Here is a 19117-nt window from a genome sequence, read left to right on the forward strand (position 1 = left end):
AGACTGTCACGTTTGGGGGGGGTGGGGTGGGGTGGGGTGGGGGAGGGTAGAAATTCCTGGAGTTAGAAGGCAAAGAAATGATCTGAGCTGCTCTCTTTTTCAGCGAGTTAGAGGCCAGAGCTGAAATCTTGCATGTTTAAAACTGGAGCTCACTGGAATTCACCAAAACCTGGAGGAGTTCCCCCAGAGACCTGCAAAAGCCTAATAGTGCTATTTGTTTCTGAAGCAGGGGACATTGCAAATCCATTCCACCTGCCCTTCCCCATTAAAGTCATTTTCTGGTCTCAGAGGTTAGGGAGGGAAGGGATTAGCCACTCTTTGGCAATGGGGCATCCGCATGAGGGCAGGACAGCCCTCCAAACTTGCAGATCTTCCAGAGTGCTTTATTTTTGGAAGATTGTTGGCCAGGCAGCCTACAAGGACTTCTCCAGTTTTGATGAAACACATTTGGTTGCATTTTCTAGTTTGTGCATTCGGTTAGCATTTATTGCCTGGGAAGGCAGGGTTCTGAGTGAATGCAGCAAGCTGTGATGGAGTTTATATTCTCGTGGGGGAAGTTTACACAATACACAAAGAAATAGACACATAAGGAAAAAATCAGATGGTAATGGGAGCTAGGTGGGGAATTAAAATACACGGATGAGATCAGGAGGCCTCTCAGAGGAGGTGACATTTAAGCTGAGACCCGGCAGGAAGGAATCGGCTATGTCAAGAGCAGGGGGGAGCATCACAGGCAGAGGGAGAGAGAGCCCCAAGCCAAGGTGGGGCAGGTGAGGAGAAGGGCCCAGAGAGGCCACAGCACAGTGGGAGAGGAGCGTGGCTTAGGATGAGGTGAGAAAGGTAGGTTGGGGTCTTGAGAGGCCTAGGGCCCTGGGGGGCGGGAGGGTAATGTGATCTGGTTTACAGTGGCAACAGATAACGCCAGCTACTGCACAGAAATTGGCCTTGTACCAAAAAAGGCAAAAGAGGAGGGAGGGAGGCCAATGAGAGGCTTCTGTGTTTGTCAAGGTCAGGGACGGTGGCGGTTTTGACTGGGGTCAGAGTGGGGAAGGAGAAAAAGTTGACAGGACTGGACATGGAGGTGATAAGACTCGGTTGATGGATTACCTGTGGAGGTGTGGGTGGGATGCTTATAAAGTAAGCAGAATGTTTCCCAGAGAGAATAGCTCGACATTTTAATATTTTTTGCCCTCGTCTATTTCCAGTTATATAAGCATACATATGTATTTGTATAAAAATCCAAATCTTGATATGGCTTTACATCATCCTTTTAAACATAACATTCTTTTTTGTGACTATTTCTGAGTCATAACTTTTAATGACTACATAATAGCTCATCATATAGGGCATACCATAATTTCTTTAACCAATCACTGGCTGACATTTGGGCGGCTTCCAATAATTCTGCTGCTAGAAACAAGGCTATAGTAAACATCCCTATACATAAATCTTGAGGCTGCTCTCTGATTTTTTTTTCCCCTTGCGATAAATTGCCTCCAGTGGAATTACGGAATCAAAGGCAATTTTAGAAAGAGACTTGATAAATAGGTGCGGCTGAAATGGCAGGAGAGGTACAACAATTTTATATTCCTATGGGCTATATTTGATAGTTTCCATTTTGCTTTATTTTGCTTAAACCGAGTTTTATCCTTAAAAATGGCCAATTTAAGAGCCCCAAAAATGTATCATGCTAACTGTTTACATGTGCCTTATTTTGATTACTAGTGATATATGCATCTTCCTACTATTTAGTGATCAGACATATTTGGTGGATGGAAGTGAATGTGAGTTTGTGTGTGTGTGCTCTCCTTTCCTGCTCTTTACCAACTCTTCTACTCACGTGGCAATCTTTCATTATTGATTACTAAGAACTCTTTATATAGTGAAGTCATTCCTAAATCTAACTACATTCCCCACTCCCCGTTTTTCATTTGCTTTATGATATTCAGAAGACAAAAAATTTTATGTCATCGACCATATCAACCATTTCCCCAATTGTGTCTTCCTTTTCTCTTTGGCTTAGGAGAGCCACCCTCACCTGCATAAAAGCATATAAATATCTATGTGTATTTATTTAGGGTCTTTTAGAATCTCACTTCTGTTGAAGCATCCATTTCCCAAGTGATTTCTGCAGAATATAAACCATCAGTCTCATGAAATACTCCAGTAGTTATGGGAATAGCATGTACTACATTTTTGCCTTGACGTTGTCTACTGGACAGCAGCAACAAAGACTCTTAAATGTTTGCAGTGAAGAAATCCACTTGGCTTACTATACTGTTTCCCAGACTTTCTTAACTATACAGAACGCTTTTCCTGTGATGGTTACCAGTGTCCAATAAGAGTGTTTTAGGACAAGCACTTGAAAAGAGCCATTTTATCCCAGTGGAGTCATGAGGCAAACCCACTTTTTCTAAACACCTAATCATTCATCACAGCACCATCTGAGAATAATCTCCCCCTTCTCACAGTTCTGTTAGGATTCTGTGTCCTGAGCTTTACCTCTGTCCTTTCTGTTCACGTCCATGGATGTGTCCAGTCCTTACACTACAGTTGTGCTCTCTGTTTTCCTTGTTTTTAACAGTAACAGCTGGTATTATTTGGTACATAAAACTCTGTGACCACTGCAGCTTCTTTATGGATCTTATCACCACAAAACCACCTCTTTTTTTCTCATTTAATGTTTTTACCTTGAATTTTACTTTGCCCCTAAAGTGGCTACCTCTGCTTTATTTATTGTGTTCACTCAGAGAGCTTTGCCACTCTTTTCCTTCAGCCATTTGCTTTTAAACATCTGTCTTTTCATTCTCCCATCCACCAGAAATATACTGAGTCCACCTATGTGCCAAGTGTCAGGCGCTGGGGAACACAATCTGAGTGTTCATTCTCCTAGAAATGAGTACAGTGTGAAGACAAACAGTAATTGATAATTTCCTAAGTATACCTAAAGTCAGAGTGTTGACAGATGCTTTACGGCGTATGGCATTATGAGTTACTACGGGCTACAAAAGTGTAAAATGGAATGTTTGGGGCAGCGCATTGGAAAGGCTTTCTTGAGGAAGAGACATTTAGGCTCAGCTTTAAAGGATGCGTTTGTTAATCAGATTGTAGTGGGAGGCACTGGGGGCATCCCAGACAGAAAATGACCTTGTGGCAGGAAGGAACTTGTTGCCAGCAAGGGGGACGAGGAGCAGAGAACCAAGAAAATACAGTACAAGTTAAGCCTGGAAACATTCAACGGAGCCAGGCATGCAGCACCTTTTAGGTGTTCTTTCAAGGATTTGGACCTTTATTCTAGAAGCTTGAAAAATCCACAGAGGGTTTTAAGCAGAGGGTTAATGAGTGGTGTGTCACAGACTGGTGAGCACAAGGGCAAAGCAAGCACATCTCTTTCTAACTGTGTTGAGTGACATCACTGAACTGGTCACTCAAGGTCACTCATGGTAGTAGTATGTATACCACGACAAGTGGCAAATGCCAACTTATTAGGGCTTTCTCTCCTGGGGACCCAGTTGTCAAACATTTACTTGCATAATCACCAACTGCATTTTTTTTAGAAGACTTTATTTAGTTATTTGACAGAGAGAGAGAGAGCTAGAGAGGTCATAAGCAGGTAGAGAGGCAGGCAGAAAGAGAGAGAGGGGGAAGCACACTCCCTGCTGAACAGAGAGCCTGATGTGGGGCTCAATCCCAGGACTCTGAGATCATGACCTGAGCCGAGGGCAGAGGCTTAACCCACTAAGTCACCCAGGCACCCCACCAACTGCATTTTGAAAGGAAATCACTCTGGCATCTGGGTGGAAAGGAAGTTCCGGGAGAGCAAGAAGGGATACAGGGAGGTTGGTTATGATGTGATGAGGAGAGTCTGGCCGAGGAATAACTGTATCTTCAATGAGAGTGGTTGTAGTGTAGATGGAGAGGCGTGGACAGGTCTGAGGCACATATGGACATACAATGGAAAAGACTTGTGATACACTGGATTGGGTTACTACAGGAGAAACAGGTGATGACAAAGGCTCCCAGATTTCTGGCTCGTGTAAATGGATGGATGGTGGGGTCATTTACTGAGATACATATGTTGGCCGAGGAGTGTTTTGGTTTTGTTTTGGCAGGGAGGGTTGGTGATGGGGAAAGACCATGAGGTTAGGTCTGGACATAATGCGTTTGAGTTGCCCATAAGATACTTGAGTGAAGGAACCGAGTAGAAAGTCAGACTCTATGGGCCTTGATATCAGAGTGGAGGTCTAAGGAGGAGCTATAAATGGGAGTCGTGGCCCTTGGGTGGTGCTTGAGGCTGTGGCCTGGATGAGGTGATTTGAGAATACAGAGTCAGAAGAGAAGACTGTCTATGTTGAGATGTCAAAGATTAGTGCTTGAGGGAAGAACATTTATGAACCAATATTCAATACAAATAGTAAATAGGTCATTTTTTTTTTTTTTAGTCCCTTTGGAAATCTGCTTTTTCACTGGGAAGCTATTCCTTTAAGTTTTTCATTTTTTGTCATTATTTCTATTATTTTTTAAAAGATTTTATTTATTTATTTGACAGAGAGACATGGCGAGAGAGAGAACACAAGCAGGGGGTGTGGGAGAGGGAGAAGCAGGATTCCCGCTGAGCAGGGATCCTGATGTGGGGCTCGATCCCAGGACCCCAGCATCATGACCTGAGCTGAAGGCAGATGCCCAAGGACTGAGCCACCTAGATGCCCTGCATTATTTCTATTATTAGTTTCCTTGCTTTGTTAATTTTTTTTTTCCTTTGTTAATTTTTTTTCATCTTCAGTTCTATGGGCCAAGTTTTCCACTTTCTCTTTCTCTATTACTAATATGACTTAATATATTAATCTGATTATATATACCTAATTCTGAAACTAATGCATTTGAATCTCAAGGCCAATTATTTTATGACACAATCTCTCTAAGTTATTTGTTTTGACTCATTCATCAATGGGGTCAAGTGTGACTTCATGCACTTTTTTTTTTTTTTTAAAAGGCATGGAACCCCATATGGGGCTTGAACTCACAAATCTGAGATCAAGACCTGAACTGAGATCAAGAGCTGGCTGCTTAACCAACTGAGCCACCCAGGTGCCCTGAAGTACATTTTTTAAAAATAAAAAAAAAAGGAAGACATCATGTATATTTGAATGCTCATATGTCTGAGAATGTCTTTCTCTGGCCTTCACACATGAGTATCACCTAGGCGGGACACAACAATGTTGGATTATAATTTCTGGTCCTCAAACTTCTCTAATGACTACTCTAATATCTCTTGGCATTCAACAATTATAGACAAGAGGCCATTAATTGATTTGATTTTTCTTCTAGGATGCTAAGATTTTGGTGTATGTGCATACTTCAAAACCATTTCCAGGACACGTCTATGGATTGGGCAGTATTGATCAGAAGAATAAATTAGAGGAAAGACATAATGATAGGGTTGTAAAGAGAAAAGAATCAGTGACATCCTGGGAATCAGAGCCACATGTACAGGTCATTACAGTTCTGTGGAGAAACAGAAACAGGGGTGGGAGAAGGAGGCAGATGTGGCGGACACAGCCGAGTCTTTGTACTCATGTGACCACGGACATGGGATGAGAGAAGAACACAGAGAGAGTCTGAGTAAGGAAAGGTTTCAGCAGAGGCTGGTCTGGAGATCCATCACCCTGACCGTCCTGTGAATGGGGCTTTCACCTCAGGAGAACCACCTCAGGATGAGGAAAAACCACAAGCTGATTAAATGCATTAGATGTGGAGGATGAACAGAAGTGTTCTAGTTAGCACCGCCTTTGGGGCTTCAGGCCAAGAAGACAGTTTCCTGAGAAATGACTGATACTAAATATGAAAGGGTCAGGGTAAGCTTGGACTCTCAAAGGCCACTGAAAGCCCACATACCATTCTGAGTCCTCCCGTCCACTCTGGAGGAGGTTGTTGGGGGTCACAGATTATGTACATGGGAGGTCACATTGTCTCTTTTATTGTACCAGCTAGCAGCCCTGCATAGAAGGAAAATGGGATGAGGCCGTGGTTGAGTCCATTCCCTGGTGGCCTGTGATGACAGGGATCCTGAGACAGACTCTCTTCCCAGCCTTTACTAATGTCGGGAACTTCCAGGCCCCCCAGGGGTGACATGGGGTGAGAGATAGAGCAAGATGATCTAGAAGTGCTTTTTTTCTTTTTCTAGACCTTTGTGAGAACTTTCAATCTATTACCTGTTGAAAAAGATGTTCTTTCAAGAAGTCTTGATGTGTCACTATTGTGTCACTCAGATGTGTCACTACTTGGATGCTCTCGGGGCCATGACTTTCTACCTTCAATCAGCACAAACATTATTTCAGGCCATGGGTGGGAATGAGGATTGATACCACATGTTAGAATTTTCATCCTGTTGCTACTGGGGGGAGGGTGTCGGTCCTTTCCACCACAACAAACAAACAGCTTAGGACACTAGTATCTTCCGGAATCTGAAGTGTTTTCAAGTGCCTTCGGGAATCTTCAAGTACCAGGTCATGGGACATATAGGGAACATCCCTTTCCTCTCACACTCCTGGTCTCTGATGCAGGACTTAGAATGAGAGCTGGTCAAAGCCCTTGGCGCTGATACCAATGATGGCAAAGATAGTGTCACTGTGCAAGGATGGTCTGTGCCTGACAGTGTGGCAGGCCTGGAGGGCTGTGCTGACGGGGGATGGGGACAAGGGGGTTCATGTGTGTGGTCCTCCTCCACCCAGCCCTGTGCCCAGTGCTGTCAGTGGTAGAGATCCTTACTCTGGGAATTCAGTCCCTCGGTCACAAGGACTGCTGCTATCCGGGTGCAGACACTTGGTAGCAGTTAGATGCTGACCCATCTGTTCTAAGTAGAGGTGACTTGTTTGTTCGCTCTAAGGACCGACATTTCCTGGAGAGTGGAGCCCTGCAGATGGGGAACAAGCTGGGGGGACGAGAACAGAAAGGAGGAGCAATGTTGGAGCACCAGATGAGGCCATGGGGGCATGGTACATCTAGGTAGGCACCCACTGAGTAACTCCTGGGGTCTGGTGGGGGAGGAGGGCTCCCAGAGCGAGGTGGAGGGCACAGAAACAAGCTCTTTCCTTTCTGGTGGTGGTGGGCAGCTCACAGGTGCCTGTAAGAAGTCTCATCAGCCCATGGTGGGGAGAGGTTTGGACTTCAAGGCACATGTATGTGGTAAGGATGGTAGCCTGCCTGCATCTGCCCCACAGGCCTGAGTGCAGCCCTCATGAACCGGCCTACAGTGGCCTGGGGCCACACGCAGCACTTCCACCTGCTTGGCTGATAAAGCTGCTCAGGGCAAGGTCAGGCTCCCTAATGCAGCAACTTCATCTGGGAAGCTGTCGGCCTTGGCCTCAGCTTACTGCCTGCAGAGCAGTGGGGTCAAGGGAGGCCATTCCTGGGGGTGTAATGGTTCTCCAAGTAGCAGGGTCACCTTCTTGGAGGCACAAAATCAGGGTGGTGGCCTGGGTCATACCAGTGACAGACACAACCTGTGTGATGCCAGGAAGAGATAGGAGAAGAGATGAAATGACAGTGGGGACGGGATAACAGAGGGCCCAGCAGCACAGAAGACGGACGGGTTTCCCACACAGCCAGCCCTCACTGCTCATGGCCCACACTTCTGCCAGGCCCAGCACGGTACCCAAGATGAGAGGCATGTGTCCTTGTGGCTTTGCTTCTGTACCAGTGAATACTCCCTCCTCTTGGCCTGATATGGTGAGAAAAAGGAAGAAGACAGTCACAGGTGTCAGGGCCTTAGCCCAGAGCCTGGCTGTGGTGACTGGAGTCTGTCATGGTGTGGTTCCCAGGAGCAGTCCCTGAATCAAGGACTTGAGCGCCAGTAGTGTAATGGGAGGTGATCCTAGGAAACACTGGGAGAAGGGGAAACCAAACAAGGGAGCGACAAAGGCTGGCAGAGATGACGGAAATGAGCAGGTTATTGCCACAGCCAACTGGGGCTCAAACCAGCCAGGCAGGCACTTAGAGGGATAGCTGGAGAGCAGGCCTCAGGGCGCCCCCTGCGGGTAGCAGAGCTGTCGATTACCTATCAACTTGGGTCCGCTGTTGGCTACAGGCTGCTCCCAGGGACAGGAATTCCCCAGCATTTCTGGTCTTCCCCGTGACTACACCAAGCATGCCTAGCATCGGGGGAAAGGCAGAGAGCACCAGTAGGTGCCATCAGTGTGTAGGGACCCATGAGAGCCAGGTGTCCAGTGCAGGACACCATTGGCGTCTGCCGGAGTGGCCAAGGACTGTTTAGTGAACACATGCAATTACAGAAAGGAAGGGTCACAGGTGCCCACAGAGGGCAGGGCAAGGGACAGACTGCTGAGTGGGAGGCCTGGAACAAGGCTCTGTAACAGACAGGAGTCCTAGACCCTAGAAAAGGTCCAGGGAAGCTGACTCAGTTGTACCAAGACACAGAGATGACTGATGGGAACGTTAGGACCAGGGAGCCCAGATCTGCAGACCCCGAGGGCATGATCTTGTCTCACATCCAGCCATAGGCAGGCTCCAGTATGGCCTGGCTTGTGGATACTGACCCACACACCAACAGCATGGTCAGTAAAGGTGTCTGTCTACCAGGTGAGGTCATGTTCTCTCTCACATGAATTTCAGTCCAGGGCAGCAGCAGGTTCCAGGACTGGGAAATGCTCAGCGATGGAGCATCAGGTTCCTGAAGGGGTGTGGGCAGCCTGCTGGGGAACTGGTGAGCTGTTGGCATCGTACCCCTGACGGTGAGAAGCTGGGTTGACAGGGACAGGACGTGCTTCCATCTGTCGTGCAGGGCCCAGAGGAGTCTCATTCCCTAGATTTAAAATGCCAACAAGTGTTCTAGCCATGCACATTAGAGGCAGGGCTATGCAACATCCTCCATGAAGAATAAGGAGGAATCTCCATGCCCTAGACTCGTTTGAAGACCTGAGGAGTCAACGACCTGCCCAAAGCTAACAGGCTAAGGATGGCTACATATCCGTTGGGCCTGAGGGGAACAAGAGCCTAGCTCTCTCTTCCTCTGGTTACAGGAAGAAGCAACAAGACTGCAGAATGACAGCCCACGTGTCCCTTTCCACTTGCCATCATTTCTCTGCCTTGCTAATTATACAATTGTGATCTCTTGCCATTAAGTCATTGAAATGAAAGATACTAAATAAGTCTGTGCGTGTGTAGAGTCCGGTCCTTGTTTATCGATCATCCTCTTCTGCAGCTTTTCTTGAGAAACGTGATGCTAATGTTTCTTATCTACTTCAATTTATCAAGATTAAGGGAGAAAAATCCTCATCTGTTTTCAACCAGAGTCAATAAAAGCATGTTCAGCAAAACCAATACAATACAGCTTGCTTGGGTGCCATTCTTTGACTGATTTTTTTTTTTTTTTTTTACTCTCATGCGATGGTCCATTATCTTGACCTCTAGTGCAAATAAGTATAAAAACGAAACAGGCATCTGTGCCATGACCCTCACAATCACAGGGCCTCAAAACTCATGCTGACAGTCTCCTGAGTCGGAGAGGCTCAGCCGGGCTTTCCATGTCACAAAGACGAAAACCACTGACCATCTGAGTCTCATTATACCACCGGCTGTACACACTGGCACACTTTCTTGCTGTGTACAATGATGTTTCAGAAAATTTCGAAGACCTGATTTATCAGAAAATTGTTCCTTCTAAACACACGTGCGGAAATACTCTTGCACCACACGGACCACCTTTGTTTCTACCCATCCCCCAACCTCCTCTGCAGAAGGCCTTCAACACAACATCTTGTGTTCATAAGGTAAGTGTGACTTTCTAATTAGAAATCAAACATAGGTGGTGGAGTCTAAATGTGGAATTCAAATCCACATGAGGTCCAAAAATATCCAGTCGTTCCTATCTGAGCTTTTTCCAGGTGCAAGAAAGTGGTAAGGCGAGTCTGATTCTTCTAATGGGAGTTAGAGAAGAAATGGCAACATTTAAGGATTCCCATCTGGGAAAGGAGAGGAAAAGCCCAAATGTTCTAAACATTTACCCTTAGAGAGAATTCTTTCATTTTCTGGTGATGAGGCAACTCTTCCATGGTTTGGGGAGGTCTTCAATCCCTTCTGCTTCTGTATCCGCTCCTTAAAATCATGTGTGTGGCTGACCCACCCTGCTGGAGAGGGGGAATGCTAGGCATCCTCAGGATACAGCTGCTTTTCAGCTCCTACCTGGGCGGGTCTGCACCTGGGGTGGGGTGGTGCTGCGTGGGGTCTTCTCCCTTAAGGAATCCAACCCTGTAAGGCCAGCTCCGCTGGGAGTTCAACCTGATGTTCTGAGGGGGGCCCCTAGCACTGAGAGGTCAATTTCTGCCTATAGGGACCCTCCAGACCCATAGGAGGGCCCTAGACTCTGCCTCTTTCACTACATTCAATCCAGACTATATTGCCTACAGCAACTCCCTGACTCTGGGCCAGGCTCCCTCTGCCCCTAGCTTTTGCACATCCCATCCTCTCTGCTCAGAACACATTCCAACCCATGCCTCCTACTCCTTGGCCTTGGGCCCTTGATGGCTTTCAGTTTAGACATCATGTCATCTGAGACATGGCTCCTACGTCTTTGTTCTGGAATTAGGGGGTCCTGCTGCATGTGCCTACAGCACCCCTTCTCTCCCGGCCCCTGTGCTGAGCTGTGCCTATCAGACCAGAACCTGTGGAGGGGAACCGTGTCTGTGCGGGTGAGCTCCTCACAGTGTGGGTTAAATGACTCAATAACAGAAAGGAAGAAAGGGAAAGTAAAAACAGAGAGGGACAGATAGGCAGGTGACTACTTGTCCACAGCCCCTCCTATGGTCTGAATGTGTTCTCCCCAATTTAAATATGGGACCTGAAGCCCCAAGCTGATGGTTTGAGGAGCTGGGGCATTGGGGAGGTGATGAGGATTAGTACCCCTATAAAAGAGGCCTGGGGGAGCTCTCTAGCCCCTTCGCATGTGAGGACATGGTGAGAAGCTGTTAGTCTGCAACCTGGAAAAAGCTCTCAGCAGAACGCAGCCATGTAGGCACGCTGACCTCAGGCTTCCAGCCTCCGGAGCCTCCAAACACCTGTGGTTTCTAAGCCTCTAGCTTGTGGTATTTTGTTATAGCAAACCCGACTCACCAAGACGGCCCTCCTGGGAGGGTTTGCCCGCCAGCCTGCTGAGCAAGGGTGGGCCAGCTGCTTCTCCAGGGCCCACCACCAATGAAGGCCTGCCAAGGAGCACTGGTATCTGGTCCCACCTGCAGCCATACTGCAGCCAGCTCCCCCTCTTTGGGGACCACACTGGTCCCCTGTCCCCACGCTTGCTCAGATTCAATTCATGCTATGCCCCACCCTGGGCAATTAGGAAAGGCTCTGCCATGCCCTGCTTTCTCTTGCTAGTCCATCCTCTGACCCCTGCTGCTGCCCTGTGTTGGCCCTGGCCAGCCATCAGCAGCTAGAGCTCCTAGGCCCTGGCTTCCCTCTATACAGCCTATGAGCTCTTGGGCCTAGGCAGGGATGAAGGAACTTCTGCAGGGCATGGGGTGGGTTGTCCCCATATAAGGTTTCAAGCAGCCCCTTACCTAATTCCACTGAGCCCATTGCATCTTCCTCCCCAGCCTCTGTTTCCGGGCCCCAGGGAGGAGGGCATGATGCCCAACTGCCTCCATCTCTGTCTCACCTCCACTGTCTACCGCTGTGGCCACGGACCTTGGTGCACAGCTGCAGAGGAGGAGGGGCAGCCCAGATCTGGGGCCAGAAAGTGAGCAAAGGCTCAGCCCCAACCCTGAGTCCCTCTCAAACAGCCTAGACTGAAGGCGCAGCAGTCCAGACCTGGCTCTCATCCCATTTGGTCCCCACATCCAAGTTAAAGAGCAAGACTGTTTCCTTCTGGCACAGGGAGCACCAGAGAGGGGGAGGAGCAGCTGCCAGCAGTGAAGACTTGCTGGGGGAGGGCGTCCCGTAGGGATGACCACCTGTGTGACATGCACGTGCCATTAGATCACTACCTGGAGCAGCACAGGCCATGGAGTGCAGGTCCAGCCTCGGTCCCTGTTACCTGCAGCTGGGCTGTTGCCTGTCATGACGCCCGGCATGGTCTTAGCCAGGCCCTTCTGTCCAGGGACTCCTGGGGATAAAATGCATCACCTGGAGGCCAGTCTCCGGCCCCCACCACTCTGCCCCAGGGAAATCTCTCAGACACCACCTGGGGCCCCCGGATCCTTCCAAATGCAGACCAGAATGTGCTTCAGGTCAGGCTTTCTTCCCCTGGAGTGTACAGGCCCTCCCAGGCCCCCGGCTGGCGTGGGTGCCTGCCAGAGCTGTGGCAGTATTTAAACAGAGGGAAACTTGAGGGGATTATTTAACTGAGTTTTGAATTTATGCTTGAGTTTTGAAGGGGGAAAAAAAAAAAAGACAACTCTCTTTAAACCACTTCCATGAAAGGTTATAAAACAAATAATTTACACGTGGGAGCAGATGGCAGTCTGGGTGCTGTTCTAGGCAAACCATGTGTCCCCTGGCAGTTCTCTTTAATGGATACTACAAGTTTATAAACTCAAGGGCTAGCAATTTCCCCGAGTGATTGATTGTAAGGCATAAAAATGCTAACAGTCATGACCTTCATTTGTCCCGAGGAGACTCTCCTCCTACCCACCCCAATTCCGGGGCCCCTAGAGCAACCTGAGTCCCATCGAGGCCCCCAGACTCTCATCCACAGGCCACCTGCAGCAGACTCTGCAGCCTCTCCTGTTCCAGAACCTGCTGGCATTTGTGTGTCCCAGCCCCAGACCTACATCCCTCTCATTCTAAGTTTGCTCCATTCTTCTAAAGGATTCCTATTCCTGCCCTGCTTCCCCATATCAGGAGAGTCTGACCCTGAAACTCTACGGGGGGCCTCCTCTCTCCCATGGCCCTCTGCAGGTGGGAGTCCTGGAGGTGGTCGTGTCCCAGGCATCCTTCTTGCTTCCCAGCCCACCCATGGTTCTCACTGTGGAGTCCTCCCTCTAGGGGACTTCAGGTTCCAGGCCTGGCCCTGGTCCTCACTAACTTTGTGGCCCAGCACATTTTGTGTCCTTCCTGGCCCTAGGTCCTCAGGAGCACAGACTACCAGGGGTTTGGCTGTGCAGCAGCAGACGTGGGTCCAGAAGCAGGAGATGGAAAGCTGAGGTCTAGAGCCTTGGGACTGGCGCGATCAAGGGGCTCATAGAAGGGTGAGAGAAAAGAGGGTTCCTATGACAAAAGTGTCATTTCTTTTTAATGTTTTATGACCCAACTGAGACTGTTCTTTCTGGGCTCTGCTGCCCGTGCTGTGGGGTCACAGCAGGTCCTGTGGGCGCCAGCAGAGCAGGGCCGGGGCAGACCTTGCAGGAAGAGCGGTGATGGCCAAGGTATGAGAGGACGTGCATGCTAGGCATGCATGTGACAAGCCTTATCTCTGAGGTCGGTGTCATTAATGGCCCACGTGATGGCTAGGGAATGCGAGGTGCAGAGTGAGGGAAGGACTTGCGGAGGCTATACAGGGCCACCTGGTACCCGAGGGGGGCCTCTCAGCCATTGTGCTACTCTGGCCTTTTCTCACGGTAGACCTTCTCTCGATGCATCACAGCGGTGTATACCGCATCTCCCAGAAATTTCCAAACCTGATGCTCCAGAACAGCATCCTGGCTAGCACAGGGGTAAGGCCAATGCACTCGGCAAGATCCAGGCTCAGAATCCCGGAGCTCAGAAAACACAGCTCACAGAAACACACCAGGAATCACAAGGAGCACAGGACTATGACTTTTATTTTTTAAAAAAATTTTAAGATTTTATTTATTTACTTGAGAGAGAGAGAGAGAGAGAGAGAATGAGCACAGAGGGAGAGGCAGAAGTAGACCCCCACCGAGCAGAGCCTGAATCCCACGACTCTGGGATCATGACCTGAGCTGAAGGCAGATGCTGAACCGATGAAGCCATCCAGGAGCCCCAGGACTATCACTTTGAAAATACTACTTCAGTGTGAGCTACCTAATCCCACTATTCTGGTGGAAACTTCCTAATTTTTCAACAGAACTCTCCTTTTTTTCTTTCTTTCTAGGAACAGATGGCAAGATTTTTATCTCAAATTGCTTCAATGAGGAAATTGTTTCCATCCCTTGTTGGCGTGTGCAAGCACAATACGTGTCCTACATTAGCACGGAAGTAGCTGTGTGTGGTTTGTGCTCACTCCTGAGTTGCTGAGGAGACACTTGCACTGTCGGGGAGCAGTGGGAAGAGCAGCCTGCACAGATCTGCACCTGCTTGAGTCGTATGCCTGTCTCTGCCCTGCGTCCCTCTCCCCGCCATCCGAGGCTGCCACGCAGGATGGTTTCTGGTGACAGTACTGGGGCTGCGGTTCATGCCTTTTCTCTGCACCCTCCATTGGCCACAGGCCCAGCAACCTTCTGCAGTGATCTGGGAGGGCATGTGGGCCCAGCACCCGCCCCATCTGGTGTGGCTGCGGAGTGCAGGTGTATAGACGGCCGTGGGCAGCTGGTCCCTCAGGTGTTGTGCGGATCCCCATAGGGCTTGTGCTCAGCACAAGCACAGGGCTTGGCCTCACAGCACACAGGGTACATGCCAGGTCCTCCCCGCTCCGGGGGCTCCCGTGGGGCCACACACCAGAGAAGGGCCGCTTCTGCATCAAATCTCCCATGACCATGAACACCCCTGCTTCCACAGCAGACACTGAGACTGAGAGGGACTGTGGACTACTCCCAAGGTTTCCCCACTGGGCAGTCCGACCTCCTGTGAGGACTTGGGATTCTAGGTTGGGGTCGGCTCTGGATGCCATCTCTCTGGAACAAACTCCTCAAGAGCCCGACACAGCCTACCATCCACTAAAGCTGGTAAGATGGGGATTTACATTCAGGTTCTCACAGAGAACTCTTTTTTTTTTTTTAAATCCTATTTATTTATTTGACAGATAGATCACAAGTAGGCAGAGAGGCAGGCAGAGAGAGAGAGAAGGGGAAGCAGGCTCCCCGCCGAGCAGAGAGCCCAATGCGGGGCTCGATCCCAGGACCCTGGAATCATGACCTGAGCCGAAGGCAGAGGCTTAACCCACTGAGCCACCCAGGTGCCCCCAGAGAACTCTTTTTAAACCATGGCTGCCACCACTGTTTCAGGTAATTGCTGGACTAATTCACACCCAGATGTTGCATGGCCGATCAGGCTCATCTATACTGGGGAGGCAATTCTGACAATGGTTTAACAGGTTTTCCCTTCCAGATAGCATTTACAGGTTAGTGGTGGCCTCTAGGCATAGAGACAAGTCTTGAGAAGGGGAGGGGGACATCCCCGGACAGCCGGGTCCTCCGATCGCCCAGGCGCATGTACCCAAGGCTTCACCTCTCCCGAGCCCACGGCAGTCCTGCAGAGCAAGGCGGCTGTGCCTTTGCTCTCCCCTGCTTCAGTGCTTCACTTGAGACCAGCCCTGCCAGCTGGATGGTCAGCACTTACGGGGCCCCTAATAGCCTCGGCAGAGTGAGGCTTTGCTCAGGGCATCCCCACAGCTGGCAGAGCCTTATGCAATCAGGCACTTCTCGAAGCCTTCTGAGTCAGAAGAAGGCAGCAAAGCCATGCAAACACACTGCCATATAGCCTAGGCCATGTGGCCTTCTTTATAGTAATGAGTTGTAGGCTTTGTCCTTAGGTGGGTTTTAAGGCTCATTTAGGACAGTGGAGTCAGAAGACGGGAGCTTGGAGTTCGTAACCCCATCAAGTAACCAAGAGTGAGCAAACGTGGGAAACAGTTTGGAAAGGATGAGGTCAAGAGAGACCCTTCCACAAACATCCACCCCAGGGTGGCATCTGGGGTGAGGGGTGCACCCCCGACCCCCACTTCAAGGTCCACATGAATCATCCCCACGTTGCTTTCTGAGCTGGTTGATTTACCCACTGGCTACACTCTTTTCATCCCCTCATTTCACTCTTTTCATCCCCTCCCAGCAAAGTCACTGTACAATTCACTTTGCCAGCAAGTGTCTTGGCAAATAGATGCAAATCAAGGAAAAGAAAATGGAGGGTAAATTGGATTTCAACACCAGTGAAGGGAGCCATAGCAATCAACCCATGGGCCCTCTACTCTTAGGGTTCTACTCTGCCTTTCCTGGGGACACGATGTGGTCAGGTGTCCAGCTTCAGTTACCATCCAGGCTCCCGTGGCTGGGTGTAGGTCATGGGAAGGTTTTACTCAGTTTGACGGCTGCCATGCCAGTGGCTTTGGAACCCCCACCTACCAGTGCCCTTTGAAAGAAGAGCTCTTTCTGCTTAAAGCCTTGCTCAATTTTGTCACTGAATGCAAACACCAGCCTTTCCTCTGTTTCTTCACCCTGGGGAAAAAAAATCCAGGATGCAAAACCACAACCACCAAGCCACTCTCTATCAGGAGAAGCTCTTCCAAGTAGGACAGCTATAGGATCCATGGTCTTCATGGCACACAATCTGGATCCCCCCAAGAGGCAGCAGCAGAGGCAGTCACCCGAGGGCGACCGTACTGAGCCCATAGGACGGGGTCGTAAGAGCCGGGGGCTCTGCCGGGATGGTGCCATCGTAGTACGGGGAGCTCTGGGCTCCATCTCTGCCAGGTGCACACTCCTGAGCAGAGGCCCCTCAGCATGCTCACAGCTCAGGGACCCCAGGGAGCCCCGGGAACCATCACCAGTCTTGTCAGTCTTTCATAATTCAGGGGAATCAGGGTTAAAAAAAGTGCACGAGCAACGGACATCATTTATATGCTGCAAGTGGACGAGCTGGCAGCCTCTTGCATCATAAAGTTTAAATAACGGTGGTTTAACACCAGATGTAAGTGCAGCTGTCCTGAGCGGGATGCCATTAGCTCCATTAAGACAGGAGATGGTGCTTCTCCCAGTTCAGCATCCCCAGGAAAACATCACACCTGTCATCTCGATGCCTCAAGTAGCTGACTTGATGAGGAAGCGTACCAGCGCCTTTTCAGATCAGATCCATCACGGGGCTGGGACATTCACAGAGGAGGGCAGAAGGGGCTGCAGACCAACCAAAAGAGGGGTCCACCGTGCCTGCCCTGAGTGCGTGCTGGACAAGATTTTGGCTCCAGGTACTCCTAGGTGGCCTGGCTCTTCATGCCCCAGGGAAGGCGTGGGATGAGTGGAAGGAAAAAGTGGCAGAACAGGGGAGGAAGGGAGAGATAGGCAAGAAAGGCGGGGGGCAGGAAGAAGAATGTTGGGAGGAGGAGGTAAGGGAGTGAGGGGACCTTGGAAGGAGAGAGAGAGTGCATGAAAAAGGAAGTCCTTCCCCAGTTTTGCCAAGTCCCTGGAGGGCAGAGTGAACTGATCTGGGCAGGTAGGGAATGTGATAAGGTCTACCTACACTGGTTAATGGCCCATGTTTCCATTCCCACCAAGAAATATTTTCAGGGGTTACTGGATACAAAGGGCAAGTGTGAAAATGTCAACAGCAGCATAAGACCACCAGGGCTGAAACACAGCCACAAACACACCGGTGGAGAGAGCCAACTAGCCTCCCCCCAACCCCCCTTACCTGAGAGCATGGTGCTGGGCACAGGGCAGTCTCGTGTTACAGGCAACAAAAAGACCCTGGAGGGAAGCGAGTTCTCCAAGGCCTCTGGGGCAATTCAGAAGGAAGATGAACTGTCAGAGTCAGGCAGACAATTTTTCTATTTTTCTGGCAAAGAAATTACTATGACTCTTCACCAAGAACACTGGGATCACTATGAGCCACCAACACCAAGGTGGCCAGAGCCCAACAGATGAAAATGCATCTGTCCTGCTGTCTGCCTGCTGCCCAACTTTCCCTGCATCAGGGGGCGGAGCAGGTGCACATGCAAGAGTGCCCACACTTCTTCCTCCAGGAGCCCGCACCTGGCTGGGGAGTGAAGCCATCTGAGTGCCTGTGGCTGCTGTGGGCTCCAGGGCCAGGCTGCAGGAGTACAGAGGATGGAGCCCTCGGACTTTGAGGAGGAGTGGCTGGTGACCATGGAAGTCAAAGGAGGCACTTGTTGCAGGTGCCAGACCCTTCTCTTATCTGCCTTCCTGGGATCCTGGCATACAACCGGGTGACTGTTGCCCCCACATAGCCGGCGAGCAGGCAGAGCCCTGGGACCATGAGCCAGGATCGGGACCTGGGCTCCAGGAGCCACAGGAGCTGCAAGGCCATCGCCTCTGCACACCGAGGCTGCAGAGAGCCAGAGATGATGGCGGTCCACGGGAGGGTGGCTTGGCCCGGAGCCTCCTCGACACGCACCTGCAGGCGCGCTGCCCAGCGCCACTCCCACCTGGCCGATCGCCTGGGAAGCAGCTTGTCCAAGAAGATCCAGACTGCTCTTGTGGTATCATCCTTTGCTCCCATCTCTCAAGTACCAAACTAAAGAATTGAATTTTTAGAAGACAGCAAATGTATTTGTGTTGCACTGAGCAAAGAGAGGAAAACAACACAGGAATTCTTAGCGGGATCCACAGCTGGGGAAATTTTCCTGAGCTAAGAGATTTCTGGGCAGGCAATGTCTATAAAGGTTTCTCATTTAAGTGGAAATCCCTCCTAAGACACTAAACGACAACGGCTAACACACCCAGAGTTCACTAGTGCCAGGCACTGTTCCAAGAGGCTTGTGCGTATTAACTCACGTAATCCTCGCAGCTACCTTATGAGGTATGTACCCTTATTAGGTGTGCTTTACACATGAGGGAATTGAGGCACTGAGAGGTTAAGCAATTAGCCCCAGGTCACGCAGACTGAAAGCAGCAGAGCCGGGATTTGAACCCAGGCAGCCTGAGCCCAGAATCCATCAACTTAATTGAGTGTGTCCTGAATGGTAAATAGTCTAGTGAAAGCATTACATTAACTTTCATAAGAACTGCTCACAATTCTAGGGACCTTTGCAGCTGGTTTGAGGAGGGATTTATCTACTTTGTTTTAATAGACCTTGACATAATTAGTTTTGGGAGTCCATCCCAGAAAGAATTCCAAAAGGGACTTCTCCAAGAGGGAAGGAAGGAAATGTTTCGGCACTCTGAGACCTCTGAGTCCTTCTGCCACAGAGGGAAGGGATGAATCGTCTTTCGTTAGAACTGACAGACAGTTCCAGGCAACTGGGTAGGGAGTGGGGAGG

The 19117-nt window shown here is 49.8% G+C and overlaps 1 protein-coding gene across 2 annotated transcripts in view; it reads right to left on the bottom strand.

The window, feature by feature from the left end:
• The window catches only part of FSTL4 (follistatin like 4), a 410907-nt gene that overhangs the window by 247724 nt on the left and 144066 nt on the right, over positions 1-19117 (bottom strand). The window lies entirely within an intron of this gene.

The sequence above is a fragment of the Lontra canadensis genome, unplaced genomic scaffold (genome assembly GCF_010015895.1).
Source record: "Lontra canadensis isolate GAN:19392208 unplaced genomic scaffold, GSC_riverotter_1.0 scaffold99, whole genome shotgun sequence".
Lineage (NCBI taxonomy): Eukaryota > Metazoa > Chordata > Mammalia > Carnivora > Mustelidae > Lontra > Lontra canadensis.